Raw genomic sequence first — 7,135 nt, 5'->3', positions numbered from 1 at the left:
AAAACAGGTTCATGGTGTGGTCATGATTCAAACTTTTTATGTGCATTCCACATTTTCTATTCAAGCAGCCTTGAATTAGCCATTATCGAGGCCTAGTACAAGTAAATAACTATTTCACACTTTTCCGCATTTTAAATATGTTATTTCATCAGACTTTCAAATGTATTCTATGCATTTAATTAAAACCAGTTTATTTTCTTGTTAATTTTAAATCTGCCCTCCAATTACCATAGCACCACTATGGCCTATAGCCATTCACAGAAGGAGCCCACTGTAGGCAGGAAATTCAACTAGACTAGCTGGAAAGATTCTATCCCAGGGGCAAATGGCATTTGAGCTGTTTAATTTCACCCCAGAGTATTAGGCAACATCATTATATGTCTTTCTTGTACACTGCTACACAAACTGAGTCATCCCAGAGTCATCAAAATGATTGCCGTTGCACCTAATTCACAAAATAGCTCAATTGAACATCTATTCAAAATATTATGCCACACTATTGTTTGAGGAGTTGAGTAAATGGGCAGAATAAAAAAACAATCACTTTGTTTCAAAACAGAATTTGGAGCTAACTGTAGCACGATAGAGAACGTTATGGCACTTTCTGTACTCCTGTGCAAGTCCAAGAAAATTTGTGAGAACTTATTTGCCAGTTTTATTGACTTGAGGAAGGCGTTCAGCAGTATAGATATATCCCATTTATGGAGTAACACCTATGATTTGGAATTATTGTCAATTTTTCCTAAAGCCATTATGTCTTCATATACAAATAATTGGATCCGGATCAAAACAGGAGGCAACCTGTCCTTATCTGGCAAGATTCCTGTCAATACAGCCCTAAACCAAGGGTGTGTTATGTCACCCTTATTGTTTGATTTATATGTTTGGACACTGGCCAAGATCTGGTAAATTGGCGGGCCTGCCCTCCCAAATTACACAACCGTTCACTCTCTGTGATGCAATACACTGACAACACAGTCTTAATAGACAACATGAGGGTGAGCCTCCAACACACAAAAAGTCCTGTTGAGGGTTACTGTCATTTGAGCAAGCTAGAAATTAACCACAGTAAATCGAAAGTAATTTCATTGGTAATCTATAATATATACAGCTACTCATGGAGTTTGGAAGGGAAAAAAATTGGACCAAGTTAAAAGTAGTTAAGAGTTTCCATTAAAGTTCAAGGAGCCATTCAGGAACATCTGGCCTCCTTGAAAAATAAGATTCCAGCATTGACACATACATTTAGGAAGCTTTCAAGAAATATACCTGGTCTATCCATGTGCCCTTATTAGAAATAATCAAAGCTACATTTTTGGTAGTACAGACATATGGCTGGGAAGTGTATTCTCAACGATTTGATGCTCGGTTGAATTGCTTACAGTGTAAGGTATTTAGGTCACTGTTCAAGATTTTGTGCTCAGCCTCACAAGATCAAGCCTGCTTAGCATTTTATCTGCAGGATCATTTTCTAATGCAGAATTCCATTTTTTTGGATTGTGGTTTAGGTCATTATAAGCAGAAGAGGGAACGTTTAGAGAAATATTGTAAAAATAAACTGGATTCTCTATTGCTACACAAGATAACCCAATGGCATGAAGCAAGAATGTCTGCCCGCACTAAACGTGTTTTCCATATGGGACTAAAGCCTAATTTGTGACTCCTGTAAGAAAATATTAAAGAATTCTCTCAAATCTGTCCTTTATTTGTACAACTTAAAATAGTTATAACTAGAGAACATAGCGCTTACGTAAATATTAGTTATGATACCAACAAAGCTCAGATCTATCGGGCACTGACTATGTCTTGGGAAACCAAAATACAGTATCTTCGACTATGATTTGGTTTGTTTGCCATAGCTGAAATTCCCAAAACTTGGAAACACATAAGAAAGAACCCCATGTTTCACTTCTGTAACTACAAATCCGAAAGTGTTGGAAATGTGATTTGCTGTGACCCAGTTTTAGCAACTGATTTATAAATGCATTATTGACACTAATAGACTTAGCCTTTGCTTTTGTCCCAAAAATTGAGTTGTGTTTCAGCTGTAATGATTGCTGTCTGCTGAGAAGTTTTGTAATATTCTTGATCATAATAACCTCTAAATTGAATCAGAAGGCTGATTAGATAAGCATACAGGGTGAATTGACATTAATTTTGGTATTTTAGTAGATTTGATGCTTATAGTAGATAGATTGTGTATTATAATTGATAACCAATTGATTAGGGGTTTATAAAGCGCACTACTCACTCTTGAAGGTCTCAAGGCACTGGGGGGGGGGGGGGGGGGAGAGCAGCTCTGGATCATGTTTTTAAACAACAATTAAACATAGGCACATTTTGACCAGCAATGACTTTTAATTGTAATTTAATATTTTTTATATTTATTGAGTTAAGTTTGGTAACTCTACAATTGATATGGTTTTATTTAACTCCAGTGGTGGCTCCTCCGCTAAGGTGGAGGAGCGTTGCTCCACAAGAAAAAAAAATGATGATGAAAATATTATTATCATTTTATATTTCCCTATTGTGGAGCACTGTAGAGGTGTGGTCAGGGCTGTGCCAGCTGCAGATCAGGGAGAGAAATGGAGAGCACACTCTAAAGTGTGCAATCCGGGGGCGTGTCCAAGATGGTGGCGGAGTAGGATGTGATTCTCCGAGCTCCTGCCCGCCGTCCAACGAAATGAGCACCAAATAGTATTTCTGGGACAGTGGCAGCGCTGATTTCTCTAGTGGAGACCCGAACTACCCTGTCCTGCCGCCCGGAGCCCTGCTGCTGTGTCTAGAGTCCAGGAATCAGCGGAATATCGAGCGCTGGGGCGGGCCGTGCTGGGGCGGCTAAGGCCTAGACATCAGGGAGGTGCCTTCTACGGTCCTCCGAGGCCTGCTGCCAGTTCCGCTGCCTTGGCTGTCCCTGCTCTTCAGACGGTGTGTGGGCTGCCGCCCTAGAGGGAGACTGACCCGGTGGTGCCTGGCAGATAAGAGAACCCCCCGGGTGGAGCAGCTGAGAACGCTGCGGCGGCCACGTGCCCGGGGGGAGGCCTGCCCCACCTGTAGCGCGCCGCAGGCATGGACCCCCTTCCCCCGACAACAGACACCCGAAGCATTGCTCAAGCGGGACGCATCGGCCCACTTAGCCTGGCCAGCGGGTACGAAGTCTGAGCGGCTGCAAAGGCACTAGAGGAGCGCGAAGAGATCGAGGCCCTGGTCGGAGCTGGATCGGATCGGCAAGTCACTCTTGGTGTGACAGGGCATATACTTGGGGGCCTGGATGCTGCACAGCCGGAGGCACTGACGGGGAAGGTGAGTGGCGACATCTCCCAATCGCGCCCAGGGACAGCCTTCTCGCCCCGAAGGCCGCGCCAGTTGAGCTCCCACCGCACTAAAGCTGACCCCCTGGTCCCCGGAGAGGCAGTCGACTTACACTGCGTGGGGCCCGCGATCACCAGGGGCCTAGTCCGGGAGACTGCACAATCTCTAGCCACTACCACAGCGCCAGCCCCGGGGCCCCACACCACGTATAACCTTCAGTGGCCTAAGCACCCAGAGCGCTTGGAGGGAACCGGAAGAGCTAACCCCTGCTCAGCCGGAGATGCCTGGCAAAAGGGCACCAAAGAGCAAGCTTCCAGCTCCACTTTCAGAAGGCCACATCCTGAAGGATTTGGAGGGGAAGGAATGGAGGCTGGGGAGGAAGATTGGCGAAGGAGGTTTTGGATTAATCTATTTAGCATCCCCTCACGTTGGTAGATCTGTAGAAGACAAAGCAGCAATACACGTCATTAAAGTGGAATATCATGAAAACGGACCCTTGTTTTCGGAGCTAAAATTTTATCAACGTGCTGCAAAATCAGGAGACATCAAGAAGTGGATCGATAAGAATGGTTTACGATACCTAGGAATTCCTGGCTATTGGGGAACTGGCACAACAGAACACGGAGGGAAGAATTACAGATTTATGGTCATCGATTGACTTGGTCGTGATCTTCAAACGGTTCTTGCGCAAAACAAATTAATAAAGGAAAGAATTCTGCAGATAGGCGTACACGTGCTGGAGGTCCTGGAATACATGCATGAACATGAATATGTACATGCGGATATTAAAGCTGCAAATCTAATGCTGGGCTTCAGGAATCCAGATGAGGTTTATCTTGCAGATTATGGACTTTCTTATAGATATTGCCCCGAAGGGACCCACAAACAGTATAAGGATAATCCGAAGAAGGGCCATAATGGGACCATAGAATTTACCAGCTTAGACGCCCACAGGGGAGCAGTTTTCCCTGACGAAGGGCCCAAGAGGCCTGAAATGCATTGGGTTTTCTAAATAAACTGCTGTTGTTGAGCCCAGCGCTTGTACGTGTTTTAAATAAGAGGTTCGGATGCCCCGTTTTTAACATGAGAAACCCAGGAAAATGCTCACCTTGCATGTAGATTAGAACAGAGTTATGATCTCAATGAAAACAGAAAAATTAAAGGAATAAACGGACAAAACAGAAAATATTGGAATGAGAAGTGCAAATGCAGTTTCGGCAGTGCCATTGGTATTGGGGTGAAAGGTCGCCCTAAAAATGATGTTGTGCAGTTTGAAACGCGCAGTTTGGGCTAGGCACGTCACCAGTGATAAGCACGCTATAAGGATGAAGTGTCGTGTGAAATTTGGAAGAATTGTGAAAAAGAAAGATGTGCAACCCATAGATATGAAAATACTCTCTAGAGGAGACACTCAATGCCACAGTGTCAGATCAGACTACGCTGCAGCAAGAGATGCTCAGACTCCAGGATGAAAATGTCGACCTCCAAACTCAACTGGAAGACCTAGAGAACCGCTCCCGGCGGCATAACATCCGGATCCGTGGGGTCAAGCTGACTGAGGACACACGCGACGTCTTTGCATTTTCACAGGGCCTTTTCCATTTTATACTGGGAGAGTCACAGGTGTCCGAAGTTGTCCTGGACAGGGCGCACAGAGTGGGTCCGCTTCGGAGTCCCAACGCCCCATTTGCAGACATACTGGCTTGTGTACAGGACATCAAGACCAAAGAGTCCATACTTGCCAAAGCGAGGTCTCTCCATCCTATATCTTATCAAGGGCACTCCCCGGTGTTGTTCCAGGACCTAGCTCTGATCACATTACAGAGACGCCGACAGTTTCGCCCAGTCATGGAGCACCTGCGACAACTGGGGGTTGCGTCATCCTGGGGACACCCCTTTCACTTAATTTTTCAACACAATGGGAGACTCCACCAGATCCGTTCTTTCGCAGAGGCTTGCCACATACTGGGGTTGACTGAACCCCGGGAGGAGGAAGAAGACCGCAGCTCTACCCCAAAACCAGAGACCTCCCCATCAGGTTGGCAGCGCCAGACCAGGCGGGGACACACGCGGCACCCGTCTAAAGCTGAGATCACCAAGAGCCAGCAGGAGGCCCTGTCCGCGGCTGCCCTGGCCCTGACAGGAGAGGACTCCACCGCCAAATGAACACCTGTAAGCGCCAGAACATTCCACTGCCCATCTCCGCAGATCGGGGACGGCGGGTGTGGCGGACACCTTGGTTGGATCAATGATCTTTACCCCCACACTACTCGACCAGTCACCCTGGGGTGGCGGACAATTTTCTCTTCTTGAACTTGTTATGCTGTTCCTTATTCAGGCTACTCCTTTGGGGCCTGCCCACTTTCTGGGTTCTTTTTCCCTCCTCTTGTGTTTCTTGTTATTGGGTGGGTTCCCCTCATCCACAGTTCTCCCCTTTATTTTTATGTCTCGCCACTGGGGCGATGCCCGGTCCCCACCTATGCAGCGCTCGCAAGCCTTCCCTGCCCAACCTCTGATTGGCTTCACATGCCCTCATCCATTAGATGCCAGGGAGCTCTCTCAAGATTTTGACCCTAAATGTTCGGGGGCCTGAATAACCCTATCAAACGACGTGCAGTCCTTAATTACTTGGAGCAATCCACAGCTGACATTTGTCTCCTGCAGGAGACCCACCTCCTACACAAAGACCAGCACAGGGTGAAATCTCGAGCCTTCCCCACACAATTTTTTTCCTCCCACTCTTACAAAACAGCGGGGGTGGCCATACTCGCTCCTTTCCGGGTAGGGTGCTCCAGAGGGTGGCTGAGATCAAGGGTCGCATGCTCACATACCACTTCCAGGTTGGGGGGTTATCCCTCATAATTGGCTCGATCTACGCTGCCAACGAGAGCCCAGATAGATTCCTACATGAGCCACTCACTGAAGCCACAGCAAACACTGAACAGCACTTGCTACTGGGGGGGACTTGAACCTCGTCTTTGACAATCTCGTCGACCGCTCACGTCAACGCACTAGCCAGGTGGGGGCCCTTCCTCAATCCAGCTTGGCACAACTCCAAGATCTGGGTCTTGTGGATCTGTGGCGTCACTTTCACCCGCGGGACCGTCATTCATCTACTACTCAGGAGCCCATAAGACCTATGCCAGGCTTGACTATTTCCTGTGCTCTACCTCTCTGGTGGCCCAGGCTACCGAGACCGACATCCTCACGGCGTCGCTTTCTGACCACTTGCTGGTCTTAACCTCCTTCCTCCTCCCCTCCTCCCAACTGCCACAGCGACACTGGTGCTTACGCGACCCCCTCCTACATCAGAGGGCCATCACTGACAAGATTAAGGAAGCTATATCTCAATATCTGACTCTCAATGCTAACCAAGACACGCCTCTATCAACACAGTGGTTAGCGCTCAAAGCGGTACTGAGAGGGGAATTCATAGGGATCTCTTCGGCCATTAATAAGGAGCGGAACCATAAATGGGCGGAGCTCACAAAACGCATGGCGGAGTTGGAGCAAATGCACCAACGCACTGGCGCTGCCAGAGCCTGGCGCCAGCTCTGTACGGAGCGGAAGCAGCTCGCGGCCCTGGACCAGGACAAGGCCGAGTATGCAGCACTCTGCCTACTACACTCCTACTACACAGGAGGGGATAGATGTGGCCGTCTCTTGGCTCATAAGCTTCGAGAAGTGAGACAGCGGCAGGGGGTGCATTCCATCCGTGCACCCGGAGGAGATCTCACCGATGATGTGGCCATAGCGTGGCCTTCAGGGACTTCTATGCCTCACCTTACTCGAGTGACTCACTCAACGTACAGCATGGCCATGA

The 7,135-nt window shown here is 47.7% G+C and overlaps 1 pseudogene; it reads left to right on the top strand.

Moving 5' to 3' along the window:
- The first annotated feature begins 3,583 nt into the window (after nt 1-3,583).
- LOC147731773 (serine/threonine-protein kinase VRK2-like) lies at nt 3,584-4,324 on the top strand (annotated as a pseudogene).
- Nucleotides 4,325-7,135: the final 2,811 nt, after the last annotated feature.

This window comes from Lissotriton vulgaris, chromosome 2_1, assembly GCF_964263255.1.
Source record: "Lissotriton vulgaris chromosome 2_1, aLisVul1.2, whole genome shotgun sequence".
Classification (NCBI taxonomy): Eukaryota; Metazoa; Chordata; class Amphibia; order Caudata; family Salamandridae; genus Lissotriton; species Lissotriton vulgaris.
This window is presented reverse-complemented; position numbering and strand designations above follow the sequence as displayed.